The sequence below is a fragment of the Taudactylus pleione genome, unplaced genomic scaffold, assembly GCF_031769625.1.
Source record: "Taudactylus pleione unplaced genomic scaffold, aTauple2 ptg000744l, whole genome shotgun sequence".
NCBI classification, from domain to species: domain Eukaryota; kingdom Metazoa; phylum Chordata; class Amphibia; order Anura; family Myobatrachidae; genus Taudactylus; species Taudactylus pleione.
Genome location: NW_028285146.1, coordinates 520,508 through 545,987, shown reverse-complemented (window position 1 = coordinate 545,987; position 25,480 = coordinate 520,508). Strand labels below are relative to the sequence as shown.

At 50.3% G+C, this 25,480-nt stretch overlaps 1 protein-coding gene across 3 annotated transcripts in view; it reads left to right on the top strand.

Moving 5' to 3' along the window:
- Window positions 1–25,480, top strand: part of OPLAH (5-oxoprolinase, ATP-hydrolysing) — a 120,736-nt gene that overhangs the window by 7,235 nt on the left and 88,021 nt on the right. The window contains exon 1 of one of the 3 annotated variants that reach the window (XM_088457192.1): window positions 18,146–18,257. The exons of the other annotated variants lie outside the window; for them this stretch is intronic. The gene's annotated coding sequence lies outside the window, so the exon portion shown is untranslated. Of the gene's footprint in view, window positions 1–18,145; window positions 18,258–25,480 lie in introns of those variants that run through there. 3 annotated transcript variants of the gene reach the window in all.

Genomic DNA, 25,480 nt, shown 5'->3' with positions numbered 1-25,480 from the left:
GGATTTACTGAATGTTCTGTGTGCAGGAGAGGAGCACAGGCTGACATCTGGGGATATAGTGACTGTTCTGTGTGCAGGAGAGGAGTACAGGCTGACATCTGGGGATATACTGAATGTTCTGTGTGCAGGAGAGGAGCACAGGGTGACATCTGGGGATATAGTGACTGTTCTGTGTGCAGGAGAGGAGCACAGGCTGACATCTGGGGATACAATGACTGTTCTGTGTGCAGGAGAGGAGTACAGGCTGACATATGGGGATATAGTGACTGTTCTGTGTGCAGGAGAGGAGTACAGGCTAACATCTGGGGATATAGTGACTGTGTGCAGGAGAGGAATTCAGGCTGACATCTGGGGATATAGTGACTGTTCTGTGTGCAGGAGAGGAGCACGGGCTGACATCTGGGGATATACTGACTCTTATGTGTGCAGGAGAGGAGCACAGGCTGACATCTGGGGATATAGTGACTCTTCTGTGTGCAGGAGAGGAGTACAGGCTGACATCTGGGGATATAGTGACTGTTCTGTGTGCAGGAGAGGAGCACAGGGTGACATCTGGGGATATACTGACTGTTCTGTGTGCAGGAGAGGAGCAGAGGCTGACATCTGGGGATATAGTGACTGTTCTGTGTGCAGGAGAGGAGTACAGGCTGACATCTGGGGATTTAGTGACTGTGTGCAGGAGAGGAGCACAGGGTGACATCTGGGGATATAGTGACTGTTCTGTGTGCAGGAGAGGAGCACAGGGTGACATCTGGGGATATAGTGACTGTTCAGTGTGCAAGAGAGGAACACAGGGTGACATCTGGGGATATAGTGACTGTTCTGTGTGCAGGAGAGGAGCAGAGGCTGACATCTGGGGATATAGTGACTGTTCTGTGTGCAAGAGAGGAACACAGGCTGACATCTGGGGATATAGTGACTGTTCTGTGTGCAGGAGAGGAGCACAGGCTGACATCTGGGGATATAGTGACTGTTCTGTGTGCAGGAGAGGAGCACAGGCTGACATATGGGGATATAGTGACTGTTCTGTGTGCAGGAGAGGAGTACAGGCTGAAATCTGGGGATATAGTGACCGTTCTGTGTGCAGGAGAGGAGCACAGGCTGATATCTGGGGATATAGTGACCGTTCTGTGCGCAGGAGAGGAGCACAGGCTGACATCTGGGGATATACTGACTGTTCTGTGCGCAGGAGAGGACTACAGGCTGACATCTGGGGATATAGTGACCGTTCTGTGCGCAGGAGAGGAGTACAGGCTGACATCTGGGGATATACTGACTGTTCTGTGTGCAGGAGTGGAGCACAGGCTGACATCTGGGGATATACTGACTGTTCTGTGTGCAGGAGAGGAGCACAGGCTGACATCTGGGGATATAGTGACTGTTCTGTGTGCAGGAGAGGAGCACAGGCTGACATCTGGGGATATAGTGACTGTTCTGTGTGCAGGAGAGGAGCACAGGCTGACATCTGGGGATATAGTGACTGTTCTGTGTGCAGGAGAGGAGTACAGGCTGACATCTGGGGATATAGTGACTGTGTGCAGGAGAGGAGCACAGGCTGACATCTGGGGATATAGTGACTGTTCTGTGTGCAGGAGAGGAGTACAGGCTGACATCTGGGGATATAGTGACTGTGTGCAGGAGAGGAGCACAGGCTGACATCTGGGGATATAGTGACTGTTCTGTGTGCAGGAGAGGAGTACAGGCTGACATCTGGGGATATAGTGACTGTGTGCAGGAGAGGAATTCAGGCTGACATCTGGGGATATAGTGACTGTTCTGTGTGCAGGAGAGGAGCACAGGCTGACATCTGGGGATATAGTGACTGTTGTGTGTGCAGGAGAGGAGTACAGGCTGACATCTGGGGATATCGTGACTGTTCTGTGTGCAGGAGAGGAGTACAGGCTGACATCTGGGGATATAGTGACTGTTCTGTCTGCAGGAGAGGAGCACAGGCTGACATCTGGGGATATACTGACTGTTCTGTGTGCAGGAGAGGAGCACAGGCTGACATCTGGGGATATAGTGACTGTTCTGTGTGCAGGAGAGGAGCACAGGGTGACATCTGGGGATATAGCGACTGTTCTGTGTGCAGGAGAGGAGCACAGGGTGACATCTGGGGATATAGTGACTGTTCAGTGTGCAAGAGAGGAACACAGGGTGACATCTGGGGATATAGTGACTGTTCTGTGAGCAGGAGAGGAGTACAGGCTGACATCTGGGGATATAGTGACTGTTCTGTGTGCAGGAGAGGAGCACAGGCTGACATCTGGGGATATAGTGAATGTTCTGTGTGCAGGAGAGGAGCACAGGCTGACATCTGGGGATATAGTGAATGTTCTGTGTGCAGGAGAGGAGCACAGGCTGACATCTGGGGATATAGTGACTGTGTGCATGAGATGAGCACAGGCTGATATCTGGGGATATAGTGACTGTTCTGTGGGCAGGAGAGGAGCACAGGCTGACATCTGGGGATATAGTGACTGTTCTGTGTGCAGGAGAGGAGCACAGGCTGACATCTGGGGATATAGTGACTGTTCTGTGTGCAGGAGAGGAGTACAGGCTGACATCTGGGGATATACTGAATGTTCTGTGTGCAGGAGAGGAGCACAGGCTGACATCTGGGGATATAGTGACTGTTCTGTGTGCAGGAAAGGAGTAGAGGCTGAAATCTGGGGATATAGTGACCGTTCTGTGTGCAGGAGAGGAGCACAGGCTGATATCTGGGGATATAGTGACCGTTCTGTGCGCAGGAGAGGAGCACAGGCTGACATCTGGGGATATTCTGACTGTTCTGTGCGCAGGAGCGGAGTACAGGCTGACATCTGGGGATATACTGACTGTTCTGTGTGCAGGAGAGGAGTACAGGCTGACATCTGGGGATATAGTGACTGTTCTGTGTGCAGGAGAGGAGCACAGGCTGATATCTGGGGATATAGTGACCGTTCTGTGCGCAGGAGAGGAGCACAGGCTGACATCTGGGGATATACTGACTGTTCTGTGCGCAGGAGAGGACTACAGGCTGACATCTGGGGATATAGTGACCGTTCTGTGCGCAGGAGAGGAGTACAGGCTGACATCTGGGGATATACTGACTGTTCTGTGTGCAGGAGAGGAGCACAGGCTGACATCTGGGGATATACTGACTGTTCTGTGTGCAGGAGAGGAGCACAGGCTGACATCTGGGGATATACTGACTATTCTGTGTGCAGGAGAGGAGCACAGGCTGACATCTGGGGATATAGTGACTGTTCTGTGTGCAGGAGAGGAGCACAGGCTGACATCTGGGGATATAGTGACTGTTCTGTGTGCAGGAGAGGAGCACAGGCTGACATCTGGGGATATAGTGACTGTTCTGTGTGCAGGAGAGGAGCACAGGCTGACATCTGGGGATATAGTGACTGTTCTGTGTGCAGGAGAGGAGCACAGGCTGACATCTGGGGATATAGTGACTGTTCTGTGTGCAGGAGAGGAGTACAGGCTGACATCTGGGGATATAGTGACTGTGTGCAGGAGAGGAATTCAGGCTGACATCTGGGGATATAGTGACTGTTCTGTGTGCAGGAGAGGAGCACAGGCTGACATCTGGGGATATAGTGACCGCTCTGTGTCCAGGAGAGGAGCACAGGCTGACATCTGGGGATATAGTGACTGTTCTGTGTGCAGGAGAGGAGCACAGGCTGACATCTGGGGATATAGTGACTGTTGTGTGTGCAGGAGAGGAGTACAGGCTGACATCTGGGGATATCGTGACTGTTCTGTGTGCAGGAGAGGAGTACAGGCTGACATCTGGGGATATAGTGACTGTTCTGTCTGCAGGAGAGGAGCACAGGCTGACATCTGGGGATATACTGACTGTTCTGTGTGCAGGAGAGGAGCACAGGCTGATATCTGGGGATATAGTGACTGTTCTGTGTGCAGGAGAGGAGTACAGGCTGACATTTGGGGATATAGTGACTGTGTGCAGGAGAGGAGCACAGGCTGACAACTGGGGATATAGTGACTGTTCTGTGTGCAGGAGAGGAGTACAGGCTGACATCTGGGGATATAGTGACTGTTCTGTGTGCAGGAGAGGAGCACAGGGTGACATCTGGGGATATACTGACTGTTCTGTGTGCAGGAGAGGAGCACAGGCTGACATCTGGGGATATAGTGACTGTTCTGTGTGCAGGAGAGGAGCACAGGGTGACATCTGGGGATATAGCGACTGTTCTGTGTGCAGGAGAGGAGCACAGGGTGACATCTGGGGATATAGTGACTGTTAAGTGTGCAAGAGAGGAACACAGGGTGACATCTGGGGATATAGTGACTGTTCTGTGAGCAGGAGAGGAGTACAGGCTGACATCTGGGGATATAGTGACTGTTCTGTGTGCAGGAGAGGAGCACAGGCTGACATCTGGGGATATAGTGAATGTTCTGTGTGCAGGAGAGGAGCACAGGCTGACATCTGGGGATATAGTGAATGTTCTGTGTGCATGAGATGAGCACAGGCTGATATCTGGGGATATAGTGACTGTTCTGTGGGCAGGAGAGGAGCACAGGCTGACATCTGGGGATATAGTGACTGTTCTGTGTGCAGGAGAGGAGCACAGGCTGACATCTGGGAATATAGTGACTGTTCTGTGAGCAGGAGAGGAGTACAGGCTGACATCTGGGGATATACTGAATGTTCTGTGTGCAGGAGAGGAGCACAGGCTGAAATCTGGGGATATAGTGACCGTTCTGTGTGCAGGAGAGGAGCACAGGCTGATATCTGGGGATATTGTGACCGTTCTGTGCGCAGGAGAGGAGCACAGGCTGACATCTGGGGATATACTGACTGTTCTGTGCGCAGGAGCGGAGTACAGGCTGACATCTGGGGATATACTGACTGTTCTGTGTGCAGGAGAGGAGTACAGGCTGACATCTGGGGATATAGTGACTGTTCTGTGTGCAGGAGAGGAGCACAGGCTGACATCTGGGGATATACTGACTGTTCTGTGTGCCGGAGAGGAGCACAGGCTGACATCTGGGGATATACTGACTGTTCTGTGTGCAGGAGAGGAGCACAGGCTGACATCTGGGGATATACTGACTGTTCTGTGTGCAGGAGAGGAGCACAGGCTGACATCTGGGGATTTACTGACTGTTCTGTGCGCAGGAGCGGAGTACAGGCTGACATCTGGGGATATACTGACTGTTCTGTGCGCAGAAGAGGAGTACAGGCTGACATCTGGGGATATAGTGACTGTTCTGTGTGCAGGAGAGGAGCACAGGCTGACATCTGGGGATATACTGACTGTTCTGTGTGCAGGAGAGGAGCACAGGCTGACATCTGGGGATATACTGACTGTTCTGTGTGCAGGAGAGGAGCACAGGCAGACATCTGGGGATATAGTGACTGTTCTGTGTGCAGGAGAGAGTACAGGCTGACATCTGGGGATATACTGACTGTTCTGTGTGCAGGAGGGGAGCACAGGCTGACATCTGGGATATAGTGACTGTTCTGTGTGCAGGAGAGGAACACAGGCTGACATCTGGGGATATAGTGACTGCTCTGTGTGCAGGAGAGGAGCACAGGCTGACATCTGGGGATATAGTGACTGTTCTGTGTGCAGGAGAGGAGTACAGGCTTACATCTGGGGATATACTGACTGTTCTGTGTGCAGGAGAGGAGCACAGGCTGACATCTGGGGATTTAGTGACTGTGTGCAGGAGGTGAGCACAGGTTGACATCTGGGGATATAGTGACTGTTCTGTGTGCAGGAGAGGAGCACAGGCTGACATCTGGGGATATAGTGACTGTTCTGTGTGCAGGAGAGGAGCACAGGCTGACATCTGGGGATATAGTGACTGTTCTGTGTGCAGGAGAGGAGCACAGGCTGACATCTGGGGATATAGTGACTGTTCTGTGTGCAGGAGAGGAGCACAGGCTGACATCTGGGGATATAGTGACTGTTCTGTGTGCAGGAGAGGAGTACAGGCTGACATCTGGGGATATAGTCACTGTGTGCAGGAGAGGAGCACAGGCTGACATCTGGGGATATAGTGACCGCTCTGTGTGCAGGAGAGGAGCACAGGCTGACATCTGGGGATATAGTGACTGTTCTGTGTGCAGGAGAGGAGCACAGGCTGACATCTGGGGATATAGTGACTGTTGTGTGTGCAGGAGAGGAGTACAGGCTGACATCTGGGGATATCGTGACTGTTCTGTGTGCAGGAGAGGAGTACAGGCTGACATCTGGGGATATAGTGACTGTTCTGTCTGCAGGAGAGGAGCACAGGCTGACATCTGGGGATATACTGACTGTTCTGTGTGCAGGAGAGGAGCACAGGCTGATATCTGGGGATATAGTGACTGTTCTGTGTGCAGGAGAGGAGTACAGGCTGACATTTGGGGATATAGTGACTGTGTGCAGGAGAGGAGCACAGGCTGACAACTGGGGATATAGTGACTGTGCTGTGTGCAGGAGAGGAGTACAGGCTGACATCTGGGGATATAGTGACTGTTCTGTGTGCAGGAGAGGAGCACAGGGTGACATCTGGGGATATACTGACTGTTCTGTGTGCAGGAGAGGAGCACAGGCTGACATCTGGGGATATAGTGACTGTTCTGTGTGCAGGAGAGGAGCACAGGGTGACATCTGGGGATATAGCGACTGTTCTGTGTGCAGGAGAGGAGTACAGGCTGACATCTGGGGATATACTGAATGTTCTGTGTGCAGGAGAGGAGCACAGGCTGACATCTGGGGATATAGTGACTGTTCTGTGTGCAGGAAAGGAGTAGAGGCTGAAATCTGGGGATATAGTGACCGTTCTGTGTGCAGGAGAGGAGCACAGGCTGATATCTGGGGATATAGTGACCGTTCTGTGCGCAGGAGAGGAGCACAGGCTGACATCTGGGGATATTCTGACTGTTCTGTGCGCAGGAGCGGAGTACAGGCTGACATCTGGGGATATACTGACTGTTCTGTGTGCAGGAGAGGAGTACAGGCTGACATCTGGGGATATAGTGACTGTTCTGTGTGCAGGAGAGGAGCACAGGCTGATATCTGGGGATATAGTGACCGTTCTGTGCGCAGGAGAGGAGCACAGGCTGACATCTGGGGATATACTGACTGTTCTGTGCGCAGGAGAGGACTACAGGCTGACATCTGGGGATATAGTGACCGTTCTGTGCGCAGGAGAGGAGTACAGGCTGACATCTGGGGATATACTGACTGTTCTGTGTGCAGGAGAGGAGCACAGGCTGACATCTGGGGATATACTGACTGTTCTGTGTGCAGGAGAGGAGCACAGGCTGACATCTGGGGATATACTGACTATTCTGTGTGCAGGAGAGGAGCACAGGCTGACATCTGGGGATATAGTGACTGTTCTGTGTGCAGGAGAGGAGCACAGGCTGACATCTGGGGATATAGTGACTGTTCTGTGTGCAGGAGAGGAGCACAGGCTGACATCTGGGGATATAGTGACTGTTCTGTGTGCAGGAGAGGAGCACAGGCTGACATCTGGGGATATAGTGACTGTTCTGTGTGCAGGAGAGGAGCACAGGCTGACATCTGGGGATATAGTGACTGTTCTGTGTGCAGGAGAGGAGTACAGGCTGACATCTGGGGATATAGTGACTGTGTGCAGGAGAGGAATTCAGGCTGACATCTGGGGATATAGTGACTGTTCTGTGTGCAGGAGAGGAGCACAGGCTGACATCTGGGGATATAGTGACCGCTCTGTGTCCAGGAGAGGAGCACAGGCTGACATCTGGGGATATAGTGACTGTTCTGTGTGCAGGAGAGGAGCACAGGCTGACATCTGGGGATATAGTGACTGTTGTGTGTGCAGGAGAGGAGTACAGGCTGACATCTGGGGATATCGTGACTGTTCTGTGTGCAGGAGAGGAGTACAGGCTGACATCTGGGGATATAGTGACTGTTCTGTCTGCAGGAGAGGAGCACAGGCTGACATCTGGGGATATACTGACTGTTCTGTGTGCAGGAGAGGAGCACAGGCTGATATCTGGGGATATAGTGACTGTTCTGTGTGCAGGAGAGGAGTACAGGCTGACATTTGGGGATATAGTGACTGTGTGCAGGAGAGGAGCACAGGCTGACAACTGGGGATATAGTGACTGTTCTGTGTGCAGGAGAGGAGTACAGGCTGACATCTGGGGATATAGTGACTGTTCTGTGTGCAGGAGAGGAGCACAGGGTGACATCTGGGGATATACTGACTGTTCTGTGTGCAGGAGAGGAGCACAGGCTGACATCTGGGGATATAGTGACTGTTCTGTGTGCAGGAGAGGAGCACAGGGTGACATCTGGGGATATAGCGACTGTTCTGTGTGCAGGAGAGGAGCACAGGGTGACATCTGGGGATATAGTGACTGTTAAGTGTGCAAGAGAGGAACACAGGGTGACATCTGGGGATATAGTGACTGTTCTGTGAGCAGGAGAGGAGTACAGGCTGACATCTGGGGATATAGTGACTGTTCTGTGTGCAGGAGAGGAGCACAGGCTGACATCTGGGGATATAGTGAATGTTCTGTGTGCAGGAGAGGAGCACAGGCTGACATCTGGGGATATAGTGAATGTTCTGTGTGCATGAGATGAGCACAGGCTGATATCTGGGGATATAGTGACTGTTCTGTGGGCAGGAGAGGAGCACAGGCTGACATCTGGGGATATAGTGACTGTTCTGTGTGCAGGAGAGGAGCACAGGCTGACATCTGGGAATATAGTGACTGTTCTGTGAGCAGGAGAGGAGTACAGGCTGACATCTGGGGATATACTGAATGTTCTGTGTGCAGGAGAGGAGCACAGGCTGAAATCTGGGGATATAGTGACCGTTCTGTGTGCAGGAGAGGAGCACAGGCTGATATCTGGGGATATTGTGACCGTTCTGTGCGCAGGAGAGGAGCACAGGCTGACATCTGGGGATATACTGACTGTTCTGTGCGCAGGAGCGGAGTACAGGCTGACATCTGGGGATATACTGACTGTTCTGTGTGCAGGAGAGGAGTACAGGCTGACATCTGGGGATATAGTGACTGTTCTGTGTGCAGGAGAGGAGCACAGGCTGACATCTGGGGATATACTGACTGTTCTGTGTGCCGGAGAGGAGCACAGGCTGACATCTGGGGATATACTGACTGTTCTGTGTGCAGGAGAGGAGCACAGGCTGACATCTGGGGATATACTGACTGTTCTGTGTGCAGGAGAGGAGCACAGGCTGACATCTGGGGATTTACTGACTGTTCTGTGCGCAGGAGCGGAGTACAGGCTGACATCTGGGGATATACTGACTGTTCTGTGCGCAGGAGAGGAGTACAGGCTGACATCTGGGGATATAGTGACTGTTCTGTGTGCAGGAGAGGAGCACAGGCTGACATCTGGGGATATACTGACTGTTCTGTGTGCAGGAGAGGAGCACAGGCTGACATCTGGGGATATACTGACTGTTCTGTGTGCAGGAGAGGAGCACAGGCAGACATCTGGGGATATAGTGACTGTTCTGTGTGCAGGAGAGAGTACAGGCTGACATCTGGGGATATACTGACTGTTCTGTGTGCAGGAGGGGAGCACAGGCTGACATCTGGGATATAGTGACTGTTCTGTGTGCAGGAGAGGAACACAGGCTGACATCTGGGGATATAGTGACTGCTCTGTGTGCAGGAGAGGAGCACAGGCTGACATCTGGGGATATAGTGACTGTTCTGTGTGCATGAGAGGAGTACAGGCTTACATCTGGGGATATACTGACTGTTCTGTGTGCAGGAGAGGAGCACAGGCTGACATCTGGGGATTTAGTGACTGTGTGCAGGAGGGGAGCACAGGTTGACATCTGGGGATATAGTGACTGTTCTGTGTGCAGGAGAGGAGCACAGGCTGACATCTGGGGATATAGTGACTGTTCTGTGTGCAGGAGAGGAGCACAGGCTGACATCTGGGGATATAGTGACTGTTCTGTGTGCAGGAGAGGAGCACACGCTGACATCTGGGGATATAGTGACTGTTCTGTGTGCAGGAGAGGAGCACAGGCTGACATCTGGGGATATAGTGACTGTTCTGTGTGCAGGAGAGGAGTACAGGCTGACATCTGGGGATATAGTCACTGTGTGCAGGAGAGGAGCACAGGCTGACATCTGGGGATATAGTGACCGCTCTGTGTGCAGGAGAGGAGCACAGGCTGACATCTGGGGATATAGTGACTGTTCTGTGTGCAGGAGAGGAGCACAGGCTGACATCTGGGGATATAGTGACTGTTGTGTGTGCAGGAGAGGAGTACAGGCTGACATCTGGGGATATCGTGACTGTTCTGTGTGCAGGAGAGGAGTACAGGCTGACATCTGGGGATATAGTGACTGTTCTGTCTGCAGGAGAGGAGCACAGGCTGACATCTGGGGATATACTGACTGTTCTGTGTGCAGGAGAGGAGCACAGGCTGATATCTGGGGATATAGTGACTGTTCTGTGTGCAGGAGAGGAGTACAGGCTGACATTTGGGGATATAGTGACTGTGTGCAGGAGAGGAGCACAGGCTGACAACTGGGGATATAGTGACTGTGCTGTGTGCAGGAGAGGAGTACAGGCTGACATCTGGGGATATAGTGACTGTTCTGTGTGCAGGAGAGGAGCACAGGGTGACATCTGGGGATATACTGACTGTTCTGTGTGCAGGAGAGGAGCACAGGCTGACATCTGGGGATATAGTGACTGTTCTGTGTGCAGGAGAGGAGCACAGGGTGACATCTGGGGATATAGCGACTGTTCTGTGTGCAGGAGAGGAGCACAGGGTGACATCTGGGGATATATTGACTGTTCAGTGTGCAAGAGAGGAACACAGGGTGACATCTGGGGATATAGTGACTGTTCTGTGAGCAGGAGAGGAGTACAGGCTGACATCTGGGGATATAGTGACTGTTCTGTCTGCAGGAGAGGAGCACAGGCTGACATCTGGGGATATAGTGAATGTTCTGTGTGCAGGAGAGGAGCACAGGCTGACATCTGGGGATATAGTGAATGTTCTGTGTGCAGGAGAGGAGCACAGGCTGACATCTGGGGATATAGTGACTGTGTGCATGAGATGAGCACAGGCTGATATCTGGGGATATAGTGACTGTTCTGTGGGCAGGAGAGGAGCACAGGCTGACATCTGGGGATATAGTGACTGTTCTGTGTGCAGGAGAGGAGCACAGGCTGACATCTGGGGATATAGTGACTGTTCTGTGTGCAGGAGAGGAGTACAGGCTGACATCTGGGGATATACTGAATGTTCTGTGTGCAGGAGAGGAGCACAGGATGACATCTGGGGATATAGTGACTGTTCTGTGTGCAGGAAAGGAGTACAGGCTGAAATCTGGGGATATAGTGACCGTTCTGTGTGCAGGAGAGGAGCACAGGCTGATATCTGGGGATATAGTGACCGTTCTGTGCGCAGGAGAGGAGCACAGGCTGACATCTGGGGATATACTGACTGTTCTGTGCGCAGGAGCGGAGTACAGGCTGACATCTGGGGATATACTGACTGTTCTGTGTGCAGGAGAGGAGTACAGGCTGACATCTGGGGATATAGTGACTGTTCTGTGTGCAGGAGAGGAGCACAGGCTGATATCTGGGGATATAGTGACCGTTCTGTGCGCAGGAGAGGAGCACAGGCTGACATCTGGGGATATACTGACTGTTCTGTGCGCAGGAGAGGACTACAGGCTGACATCTGGGGATATAGTGACCGTTCTGTGCGCAGGAGAGGAGTACAGGCTGACATCTGGGGATATACTGACTGTTCTGTGTGCAGGAGAGGAGCACAGGCTGACATCTGGGGATATACTGACTGTTCTGTGTGCAGGAGAGGAGCACAGGCTGACATCTAGGGATATACTGACTGTTCTGTGTGCAGGAGAGGAGCACAGGCTGACATCTGGGGATATAGTGACTGTTCTGTGTGCAGGAGAGTAGCACAGGCTGACATCTGGGGATATAGTGACTGTTCTGTGTGCAGGAGAGGAGCACAGGCTGACATCTGGGGATATAGTGACTGTTCTGTGTGCAGGAGAGGAGCACAGGCTGACATCTGGGGATATAGTGACTGTTCTGTGTGCAGGAGAGGAGTACAGGCTGACATCTGGGGATATAGTGACTGTGTGCAGGAGAGGAATTCAGGCTGACATCTGGGGATATAGTGACTGTTCTGTGTGCAGGAGAGGAGCACAGGCTGACATCTGGGGATATAGTGACCGCTCTGTGTGCAGGAGAGGAGCACAGGCTGACATCTGGGGATATAGTGACTGTTCTGTGTGCAGGAGAGGAGCACAGGCTGACATCTGGGGATATAGTGACTGTTGTGTGTGCAGGAGAGGAGTACAGGCTGACATCTGGGGATATAGTGACTGTTGTGTGTGCAGGAGAGGAGTACAGGCTGACATCTGGGGATATCGTGACTGTTCTGTGTGCAGGAGAGGAGTACAGGCTGACATCTGGGGATATAGTGACTGTTCTGTCTGCAGGAGAGGAGCACAGGCTGACATCTGGGGATATAGTGACTGTTCTGTGTGCAGGAGAGGAGTACAGGCTGACATTTGGGGATATAGTGACTGTGTGCAGGAGAGGAGCACAGGCTGACAACTGGGGATATATAGTGACTGTTCTGTGTGCAGGAGAGGAGTACAGGCTGACATCTGGGGATATAGTGACTGTTCTGTGTGCAGGAGAGGAGCACAGGGTGACATCTGGGGATATACTGACTGTTCTGTGTGCAGGAGAGGAGCACAGGCTGACATCTGGGGATATAGTGACTGTTCTGTGTGCAGGAGAGGAGCACAGGGTGACATCTGGGGATATAGCGACTGTTCTGTGTGCAGGAGAGGAGCACAGGGTGACATCTGGGGATATAGTGACTGTTCAGTGTGCAAGAGAGGAACACAGGGTTACATCTGGGGATATAGTGACTGTTCTGTGTGCAGGAGAGGAGCACAGGCTGACATCTGGGGATATAGTGACTGTGTGCATGAGATGAGCACAGGCTGATATCTGGGGATATAGTGACTGTTCTGTGGGCAGGAGAGGAGCACAGGCTGACATCTGGGGATATAGTGACTGTTCTGTGTGCAGGAGAGGAGCACAGGCTGACATCTGGGGATATAGTGACTGTTCTGTGTGCAGGAGAGGAGTACAGGCTGACATCTGGGGATATACTGAATGTTCTGTGTGCAGGAGAGGAGCACAGGCTGACATCTGGGGATATAGTGACTGTTCTGTGTGCAGGAAAGGAGTACAGGCTGAAATCTGGGGATATAGTGACCGTTCTGTGTGCAGGAGAGGAGCACAGGCTGATATCTGGGGATATAGTGACCGTTCTGTGCGCAGGAGAGGAGCACAGGCTGACATCTGGGGATATACTGACTGTTCTGTGCGCAGGAGCGGAGTACAGGCTGACATCTGGGGATATACTGACTGTTCTGTGTGCAGGAGAGGAGTACAGGCTGACATCTGGGGATATAGTGACTGTTCTGTGTGCAGGAGAGGAGCACAGACTGACATCTGGGGATATACTGACTGTTCTGTGTGCAGGAGAGGAGCACAGGCTGACATCTGGGGATATACTGACTGTTCTGTGTGCAGGAGAGGAGAACAGGCTGACATCTGGGGATATACTGACTGTTCTGTGTGCAGGAGAGGAGCACAGGCTGACATCTGGGGATTTACTGACTGTTCTGTGCGCAGGAGCGGAGTACAGGCTGACATCTGGGGATATACTGACTGTTCTGTGCGCAGGAGAGGAGTACAGGCTGAGATCTGGGGATATAGTGACTGTTCTGTGTGCAGGAGAGGAGCACAGGCTGACATCTGGGGATATACTGACTGTTCTGTGTGCAGGAGAGGAGCACAGGCTGACATCTGGGGATATACTGACTGTTCTGTGTGCAGGAGAGGAGCACAGGCTGACATCTGGGGATATAGTGACTGTTCTGTGTGCAGGAGAGAGTACAGGCTGACATCTGGGGATATACTGACTGTTCTGTGTGCAGGAGGGGAGCACAGGCTGACATCTGGGATATAGTGACTGTTCTGTGTGCAGGAGAGGAACACAGGCTGACATCTGGGGATATAGTGACTGCTCTGTGTGCAGGAGAGGAGCACAGGCTGACATCTGGGGATATAGTGACTGTTCTGTGTGCAGGAGAGGAGTACAGGCTTACATCTGGGGATATACTGACTGTTCTGTGTGCAGGAGAGGAGCACAGGCTGACATCTGGGGATTTAGTGACTGTGTGCAGGAGGGGAGCACAGGTTGACATCTGGGGATATAGTGACTGTTCTGTGTGCAGGAGAGGAGTACAGGCTGACATCTGGGGATATAGTGACTGTTCTGTGTGCAGGAGAGGAGCACAGGCTGACATCTGGGAATATAGTGACTGTTCTGTGTGCAGGAGAGGAGCACAGGCTGACATCTGGGGATATAGTGACTGTTCTGTGTGCAGGAGAGGAGTACAGGCTGACATCTGGGGATATACTGAATGTTCTGTGTGCAGGAGAGGAGCACAGGCTGACATCTGGGGATATAGTGACTGTTCTGTGTGCAGGAGAGGAGCACAGGCTGACATCTGGGGATATAGTGACTGTGTGCAGGAGAGGAGCACAGGCTGACATCTGGGGATATAGTGACTGTTCTGTGTGCAGGAGAGGAGCACAGGCTGACATCTGGGGATATAGTGAATGTTCTGTGTGCAGGAGAGGTGTACAGGCTGACATCTGGGAATATACTGAATGTTCTGTGTGCAGGAGAGGAGCACAGGCTGACATCTGGGGATATACTGACTGTTCTGTGTGCAGGATAGGAGCACAGGCTGACATCTGGGGATATAGTGACTGTGTGCAGGAGAGAGCACAGGCTGACATCTGGGGATATAGTGACTGTTCTGTGTGCAGGAGAGGAGCACAGGCTGACATCTGGGGATATACTGACTGTTCTGTGTGCAGGAGAGGAGCACAGGCTGACATCTGGGGATATAGTGACTGTTCTGTGTGCAGGAGAGGAGCACAGGCTGACATCTGGGGATATACTGACTGGTCTGTGTGCAGGAGTGGAGCACAGGGTGACATCTGGGGATATACTGACTGCTCTGTGTGCAGGAGAGGAGCACAGGCTGACATCTGGGGATATAGTGACTGTGTGCAGGAGAGGAGCACAGGCTGACATCTGGGGATATAGTGACTGTTCTGTGTGCAGGAGAGGAGCACAGGCTGACATCTAGAGATATACTGACCGCGCTGTGTGCAGGAGAGGAGCACAGGCTGACATCTGGGGATATAGTGACTGTGTGCAGGAGAGGAGCACAGGCTGACATCTGGGGATATAGTGACTGTTCTGTGTGCAGGAGAGGAGCACAGGCTGACATCTGTGGATATACTGACTGTTCTGTGTGCAGGAGTGGAGCACAGGCTGACATCTGGGGATATACTGACTGTTCTGTGTGCAGGAGAGGAGCACAGGGTGACATCTGGGGATATACTGACTGTTCTGTGTGCAGGAGAGGAGTACAGGCTGACATCTGGGGATATACTGACTGTTCTGTGTGCAGGAGAGGAGCACAGGGTGACATCTGGGGATATAGTGACTGTTCTGTGCGCCGAAGAGGAGCACAGGGTGACATCTGGGGATATACTGACTGTGTGCAGGAGAGGAGCACAGGCTGACATCTGGGGATATACTGACTGTTCTGTGTGCAGGAGTGGAGCACAGGCTGACATCTGGGGATTTACTGAATGTTCTGTGTGCAGGAGAGGAGCACAGGCTGACATCTGGGGATATACTGACTGTTCTGTGTGCAGGAGAGGAGCACAGGCTGACATCTGGGGATATACTGACTGTTCTGTGTGCAGGAGAGGAGCACAGGCTGACATCTGGGGATTTAGTGACCATTCTGTGTGCAGGAGAGGAGTACAGGCTGACATCTGGGGATATACTGACTGTTCTGTGTGCAGGAGAGGAGCACAGGCTGACATCTGGGGATTTAGTGACTGTGTGCAGGAGGGGAGCACAGGTTGACATCTGGGGATATAGTGACTGTTCTGTGTGCAGGAGAGGAGTACAGGCTGACATCTGGGGATATAGTGACTGTTCTGTGTGCAGGAGAGGAGCACAGGCTGACATCTGGGGATATAGTGACTGTTCTGTGTGCAGGAGAGGAGCACAGGCTGACATCTGGGGATATAGTGACTGTTCTGTGTGCTGGAGAGGAGTAAAGGCTGACATCTGGGGATATACTGACTGTTCTGTGTGCAGGAGAGGAGTACAGGCTGACATCTGGGGATATACTGACTGTTCTGTGTGCAGGAGAGGAGTACAGGCTGACATCTGGGGATATAGTGACTGTTCTGTGTGCAGGAGAGGAGCACAGGCTGACATCTGGGGATTTAGTGACTGTGTGCAGGAGGGGAGCACAGGTTGACATCTGGGGATATAGTGACTGTTCTGTGTGCAGGAGAGGAGTACAGGCTGACATCTGGGGATATAGTGACTGTTCTGTGTGCAGGAGAGGAGCACAGGCTGACATCTGGGGATATAGTGACTGTTCTGTGTGCAGGAGAGGAGCACAGGCTGACATCTGGGGATATAGTGACTGTTCTGTGTGCTGGAGAGGAGTACAGGCTGACATCTGGGGATATACTGACTGTTCTGTGTGCAGGAGAGGAGTACAGGCTGACATCTGGGGATATAGTGACTGTTCTGTGTGCAGGAGAGGAGCACAGGGTGACATCTGGGGATATACTGACTGTTTTGTGTGCAGGAGAGGAGCACAGGGTGACATCTGGGGATATACTGAATGTTCTGTGTGCAGGAGAGGAGCACAGGGTGACATCTGGGGATATAGTGACTGTTCTGTGTGCAGGAGAGGAGCACAGGCTGACATCTGGGATATAGTGACTGTTCTGTGTGCAGGAGAGGAGCACAGGCTGACATCTGGGGATATAGTGACTGTGTGCAGGAGAGGAGTACAGGCTGACATCTGGGGATATAGTGACTGTTCTGTGTGCAGGAGAGGAGCACAGGGTGACATCTGGGGATATACTGACTGTTTTGTGTGCAGGAGAGGAGCACAGGGTGACATCTGGGGATATACTGAATGTTCTGTGTGCAGGAGAGGAGCACAGGGTGACATCTGGGGATATAGTGACTGTTCTGTGTGCAGGAGAGGAGCACAGGCTGACATCTGGGATATAGTGACTGTTCTGTGTGCAGGAGAGGAGCACAGGCTGACATCTGGGGATATAGTGACTGTGTGCAGGAGAGGAGCACAGGCTGACATCTGGGGATATAGTGACTGTTCTGTGTGCAGGAGAGGAGCACAGGCTGACATCTGGGGATATAGTGACTGTTCTGTGTGCAGGAGAGGAGTACAGGCTGACATCTGGGGATATACTGAATGTTCTTTGTGCAGGAGAGGAGCACAGGGTGACATCTGGGGATATACTGACTGTTCTGTGTGCAGGAGAGGAGCACAGGCTGACATCTGGGGATATACTGACTGTTCTGTGTGCAGGAGAGGAGCACAGGCTGACATCTGGGGATATACTGACTGTTCTGTGTGCAGGAGAGGAGCACAGGCTGACATCTGTGTATTACAGACGGTGCATACTGAGTGCATCAGAGTTGACTTTGCAATCTGGATTACACTGAATATTCAGTATACACACTGCAGGTAACATATCTCACCTGGTTATACTCTTCCCTGAATATACCTGCACACCTGGGTGTCATATCGTCAGGCTATGAAGCTGTGTGTTCCTGTCTGCATTACTCATGTGCCAGGCTCTGGTATAATGCACATAGTAACAGCTCTGGTATAATGCACATAATAACAGCTCTGGTATAATGCACATAGTAACAGCTCTGGTATAATGCACATAGTAACAGCTCTGGTATAATGCACATAGTAACAGCTCTGGTATAATGCACATAGTAACAGCTCTGGTATAATGCACATAGTAACAGCTCTGGTATAATGCACATAACCGTGAGCGATTACAAAGGGCTGCATTGACTGTTCCTATCAGTGGCTCAGTGTTTTCTGGGATTTTCTGTCCTTGATTTGTATCAGAAGGAACCAGTCTCTGACTTTGTACAGTGTTCTGTCCCGGAGGGCAGGTAATTCCCTAGGAATAGGATGTAGCCACAGTATTTACTGACAGAATTAGGGCATACCATAGATCAGAGGTTCTCAGTTCCAGTCCTCAGGGACCCCCGACATCTCATGTTTTCTGGATATCTTTAATCAAGTACAGGTGAGATCATCTATCTGGGTAATTATCCCACCTATCCTGAAGATACGACCTGTTGGGACCATGTGCTATAGATATTATGGGGGCCTATTTATCAAGCTTCTTTTTCCCCATAAAATGATGTAGAAGCTGCAGTTTATGTATCCTTGAAGGATTCTCCAGAGGAATGTTTGGAGAATGTGCGCCCAGGATGTAACTCGCAGTGATCGGGAGGACACTAAGTTTTTATAAGCTTTGCTGTTTTGGAGCCAGAAAACCTGGCCTAACCATTGGTCGCTATTTGTGATGATGGCGGTGTATAGTGTACGTCACGTGGGTATGGCAGTGACGCTACCTAAATTAGGATGTTTGAAAAAGTAACCTGACGGCAAGAGATGAAATGAGCTATGTACAGTAGCTGTAGATGTTATGTAGCAAGTAGACTGTGTATCCAAGACAGGATCAGCTTCGCCAGATGTATAGTACAATAGCGGATTGCACCAGGTATAGACAATTGCTGCACAGGAGGCACTTGCAGGCAATAGTGGTAACAGTGGGTACAGCAGGAGCGTAGTCTAATTCTGTCCAGGGCTCTGCTTCGCTTGCGGACATTATCCGTAACACAGGGATGTAGCAGGAGAGTAGTATGAATGGAAACTAAAAGTTTGAATTGAGATTAGTAAGAGAAAGGATCGCAGTGAGTCAACGTTTAGAGGATGCGCAGCTATCCGGTATAAGATAGACTGGAAACAATCACCTAGCAAAGTTTACTAGGACTGGACATCCTTTGCGGGGACTAAACGTACAAATGACTGCCAGAGACTTCTGTGCATGTGCAGTTCACTCCATAGTGACACAAGTAAAAGTGTTAGTTACAGCACTGCCTCTACAGTAGTGAGAGGATTTGTGCCTCTAAAGGGTAGATGTTGCCCATAGCAACCAATCACATTCTAGAAGGTAATAGCTAGAATCTGATTGGTTGCTATGGGCAACAACTCCACTTCTAAAAACTCTCACTTTAGTAAATTTACCCCTAAGTATTTAATTGTGTGTGTGTGTGTGTGTGTAGGGTGCATGTAATTTTTTTTACTCCCAACAAATACAGATGTAGCACAAGTGACCGATAATGACAGCAAAGGGACAATTATATACCTCCCAACTTTTGTCCATGACGAGGAAGGACACTTTGCGCGCCGTAGGAAGGACACTTTGCGTGCGTGCCCAAAAAGGGGGCGGGGCTTTATGTGAAAGTTATTGTCACTATAAGGGGCATGCCCAGCACTCTCCGAGATGCTGGGCAGCCCCCAGACTCTCCCTACACTGGTGAACAAAGGCCATGTGCATGCACACGGCATCTGTTCACCTTCTGCACACCCACAGAGCAGCGGTATGTGCTCTCCCCAACTACCCCCCCCCCCACCGCGGGACACTGCGGCCTGCGGGTGGGACAGTCCCAGAAAAACGGCAATGTCCCGCTGAATACGGGACAGTTGGGAGTTATGCAATGATGCAGATTATACTAAAAAAAAAAGAGGCGCTATGCCAGCAACGTGCCAGACATGACAGTCCTTGAGGTGGTGTTGCTATGACTCTGTGTGACTGGTTTCCAAATTCAATGATAGGCACAGTTCATAGAAGGCTGTATTGTATTGTAGCCAGGGAATCCGTGTGTCTCCTGTGCACCCAGCCATGGGGATCGGTGCACTACATTGTCCAGCTGGGAGCTTTTTTATGTTAAGGGAAAGTCCCTGATAGGGTAAAAGTGTGTTATCCCAATGACTTTATAACAAAGCTTGGTCTGACTACCTTATGTCGGGATTGGAATTCCTCCCCGGCAGAGGAGTGACACTGCAGGCAAGCAGCGGTGTCTCTGACGGGTTGGGTACGGGATGGTGAGGATGCTGACGGGTCAGAGCAAAGCCCTGATAAAGGATGACTCTGGGGATGGTCTCCGTGCAGATCTCCATTGTGGATCAGGGGAGTATAAGGTTAATAATTGTTCCTATAGGGGTCGGTGGCCTATCTGTAGATGAATTTAATAAATGTTTGCGCACAACAAATGTGAGAAAGTCCCCGGGTCCTGATTGGATCCTGGGGAGGGCGTTGCATGAGGGCGCTGACCAGTTAGCGGGAAATTATTACTAGGATTTCTTATTCTTCATTAGCTCAGGGTATAATGTAGATGTTTTAAATCTACCACGATCGTACCTGTTCCTAAACGTCATCAGTATTTGGTCTAAACAATTACCATCTCATTGATCTTACGCCGTTAGTTATAAAGTGTTTTGAGAGAATGATTTTGGGGCACTGTAAGAATGGCGTTCCGGCGGGCACTGACTGCCATCAGTTTGCATATAGAGCAATTAGATGCACCAAGGATGCTGTTCTTACGTTCTCCGCAAAGTTCTCCGTCACATCTAGAGAACAGGGATTCCTGCGCAAGGTTCCCATTTGTAGATGACAGTCCTGCCTCCCGCGCCGTTGTACCTGCTGGGCTAATTGCCAAGCTTCAGGGTACTGGTTATAGAGTGCCCATGTGTTACTGGTTGTTAGATGTTCCGCAGTGGGTTAAGTTGGGAACTGCGTTCTCATTTGGGCTTATAGTAAGTGCAGCAGTCCCTCCGGGGTGTGTTTTAAGCCCCTTTTTGTATTCTTTGTACACCTCAGAGTAACATTTGCAGAAGACAATACAGTAGTGGCCCTGACTACCAGCGGGGATGAGTCCAGTCTGAGATGGGGAGAGGGAAAGGACCTGTCATTAAATGGCAGGAGAACCAAGGAGGTAGTGATAGATGTTAGGAGATCTAGGAAAACTGCCCCACAATCATTATACCGGAATGGCAAAGGGGTGACGATGGTAACCGGTTTTACTTTTTTGAGGTCAATCTGATGCTTTATTATTATCCTTTATTTATATGGCGCCACAAAGGTTCCGCAACGCCTTACACAGTACATAAATGAGCACACAAGAAAAAACGATATTAACAGTACAAAACAATGCAGGACAAGGACATGGTTTATACACATAGATGCATAACACAAGCAGCAGGGCCACAGCAACCAGGTGTTAGGTGCCAATTGGGGAGTTAAGTAGCATACACACACACACAACGATTTTGTTACCAACGATTTTATGAACGATTTTATGAATGATGTTCTGTCAGATTTTTTAAAGTGTAATGAACGATTTTTTTGAACTACAAACGATTTTTGCATATTCCCTTACTGAAAATCGTTGAGTTGACAATTCTGACTGAACTACAAACTACAAACGTCAACGCGCATGAACGATTATCGTTCATTGTTTGACTCAGAAAGTGAACGATTTTTTTAAACTATTATCGTTAAAAAAAATCGTTGTGTATGTATGCAGCTTTAGGAGTACATGATAGTATAAGTAGGGGAAGGAGAAGCAGGTGAGGGACGAGGGCCCTGCTCGTGAGAGCTTACATTCTAAAGGGGAGGGGCAGACAGACAGGGGTGACACAGATGGGGTAGATAGGGAGGAAGGAGCAGGGGGTTAGGATATGTGCTGCGGAATGTGTGGGTATAAGATGACCTGATGTTATGTCAAACTTAAGTCCTTCATTCATCTATCTCTATGACAGAAAATAGATTGTATTTATGTGTTATTTACATGAAAGATGTACAAAATAAAGTAGTTGCAATTTAATTTTTGTCTGTTACATTATAGCCTCTAAATACATCCAGCTAAAGATGCAGCTATTATGGGACTGTGCCGCTATCCTAATAGTAAATACTTTAGTGGGTGCTTCTCACATGCTAGACCGACCCACTTTATCATGGTCTTCACACATTGCATTTGTAGTTGGGAATGCTCAGCGATGCCCGGGCTGTGGGCTCTCTGCTGTATGTTTACTGTTGTGTTATTGAGCGTCTCTTACCCGATGCTATTACTGTGTGGCGCGGGGACTGCACGCGGTCTGATCGTGACTGTATGGCCAGGGGGTGTCAAGCCGCTCAGAGAACCATTGGTCCAGTCTTTTCCCCGATGGAGCAGGAGGACAGACAGAGATGGGGGAAAGAGACAGATGAATAGGGCAGGAGAGGAAAACTGAACTCGGGCAATGATGGGCACACAGCCAGGGGTGGTCTGGGTGCAGAGGGCAGCTGGGTGTATGCGAGACTGTTGCAGGGGGTGAGTGTTTCATAGTGTAGGAGGAGGTAGGGCAGAATTAAAGAGTTGTTTTCCCCTTCTTTCATTTTGATTTGCGGAGACATGCGCATGTTATGTCCGAAGTGCGATCTCCTAAGTGCAATTGCGATGACATCATTATTGTCCACCAAAAGAAACAAGCTTTCAAGATATAGTATATAGATATAAGTTGTTGCAGGTAGCGCTGTTTTCCTTTGTGGATTTCAGGTTCAGTCTGTTCTAATTTGTGTTTGACGAATTGTTGTATCTTAAGCTGGGTACACATTAAAAAGACGGGTGTACCCAGCGATGCAACTGCCGACCCCCCTGCCGATGGGCCGACATAACAGGCGGCCGGTACACACTAGACGATCTGATGCCCGAAGTCCTTCTGCACATGCAGGCCGCTGGTTGCGGGGGGGGGGGTGATGGGAGGAATCCGATCTGATACCTCTCATGAGTTGGCGCCCCGATAAGAAGCACATAGGCCTCTTTTGGGTAATGCCACCTGAAGATGGCGTTACCCACCAGGGTACATATGGAAAATGCAGTAAACCCCCCGAAAACAGCATTTTCAGGGGTTTTACATCATTTTTCACTTTAGTACATCCCACCCCCAGAGTACATTGTGCCCCTCGGATCAGTGGGCTCCCAGTACAAGCACAGTAGTCCATCTTGGGTACAGTAGGTAAAAGATGGTTGATGCCATCTTTTGCAATTGCAGCTTTCTCCTCATCAGGACAGACCTGTACTGAGGGCTTGTAGATCGCCCGGGGGAAACTATGCCAGTGGGAGAGATAACGGGCGGTGCCTAATAATCGGGGCTGTCCCACTGAAATCGGGACGGATGGGAGGTATTCTCTCTCTGGTCTCTCCACCATGTACAAGGCTGGTGCCAGTACCTTCTGATCAGGACTTTGCAGACCGGTGACCATATTACATACAGAGAATCCCAGCACACACTCACATTGTACACCTGCCATCTACTGATTATTCTGCTTCTCTAATGCAAACCGCTGTAATAAGCCAGATACTTGTCACCTCCTAGGACCAATGAGAGGCCATTGGGCTGGGGATCAGAGAGATTGCAGCATTAATACTCCAGTCACAGAATAAAGTACTTCTAGTAAAATGACACAGAGGTAACGCATGAAATTCAGACCAAACTAATCTCATTCATACATAGGATCCGTGTTTATTGTGGCTCTCTGTGTACAAAACTGGAAAATGTATATAAAATAAACAATGCTTATTAATATGATTTACATATGGTAAACTAACACTAACTGTACATTTCTGTGTATGTATATATATATATATATATGTGTGTGTGTGTGTGTGTTAATAAATTCCTATTCATCTACTAGAGATGATAATTAAAGATTTTAAAGGGCAGGATTATACATTTACAATGGAGTCTATTTATTATTCCCTGTAATTTGCTTTTATTTATTTTTTCCTGTGGCCAATTGGTGGTGGGGGGGGAGTGGTGCCATGAACACATCATCGTGGACCCGCTCCCCGCTGTTAAAGCCATGATTCGTGTAATTTTACATCTGGGGGTGGGGCTACACTGAAGTCAGGAAGTGGGCGGGACAACTCTGTCAGGACTCAGGAGGCCGAGGGAGTGTATGTCGGGACTATGGACCTGATTCAGACATGCTCGCTAAGGCGCGATCGCTCACTCAGAGCGATTTTCAGCCATTTGCGCATGTGTATAATTCGCAGTGCGCTTGCGCAAGCCAGTCTTTGCGATCTGATTTTGGTTGCATGTAAGCCACTTTCAGGTCGCTGCTTTGAGTGACAGATAGCGCCGTTTGTGGGTGGAAACAGAGGAAGGTGCTTGTGAACGGGGGAGTGGATGTGCGAACGCAGGCGTTTCAGGCCACCAAAACGCTGTTTAAAGTGCGTGCATAATTAGCAAAGTACCGTCATTGTACACGTCACCTGCATTAATTTCAGCCCGCACTGATCGCTATGCTTGCGGCAGGTTAAGGCAACCCCAAGGGCTGCGAGCAGCTCCGATGGCTCACGATGGTCCCGATTAATCCTTCATTTCCCGGTGATGACGTGTGTTGCGAGTGGCAAGGGGGCGTCTTTAGACACTTGCGAGCGCACTTTGCCGTAGATCGCTAAAACATAGTGGGCGTCCACTGCGAGGGCTTAATTTAAATATCCTTCCCCTTTTTGCCAGCGAGCGATCGCATCTTGCGAGCGGGTCTGAATGAGCTCCTATGAACAACATGGCTTCTCCTGAGCAGTAACATCTGGTGGGTGGCTGCTGGGGCATTACGTGGCTGCCCGCACCTTCATTAGTAGGCTCCATACATTGGCATGATAAGAGTAGTCTTACCGCTGCCAGCCAGTACTGCCACGCTGCCGAGCACCACTCATATGTCCTGGCGATCGTGTATTGATCTATTAGCCCAGAAAAGATCAGGATAATAGGGAATCCATTCGGGCTGTAATGATAAATAGACCCCTATGAGTTTTACCTGCTATTTACTAGTCTGCTCTATAGACAACATCCATACGCTCCAGATATTTGTGATATTTCTACGTCGTCTTCTGCAATAGTGTCTAATGGTGGAAAGTAATCTTGTATCAAAGATTTTTTTTTTTGGAAAGAAAGTTTATTAAGGCATCAAATAACTAGTGGTGAAAATTAGAATATTATAGTAAAACCTAGATGTTTAGTGACTACTAGTGAGTTAGGAAACTCAGCTGAACTGTAAACTAAGGGTGGGTACACGCCTGAACGACCGGCAACCGTGCCGATGTTCCACTGCGACTTTCCTTCACCCTGGACATCACATGATTGCCGGTACACAGATTTAATGAGCGATGGAACGATCACTGTTCCGTCCTTCATTAATATGTACAGCCTCACATGCGATATCGTGTGATTGGACGCGCAGCACGGCCAATCACACGATATCGCATGCGACCACGGGACCCCGCCCCCCTGTTCATTACAGAACACGGCAGCCACTACAACTGCACGGGTGGGATGGACAGTGCGCCATAATTGGATAAAGGAACAGTGATGTTATAGGGTGCCCTTGGCGGCTTTACCTGGAAAACCATTTCA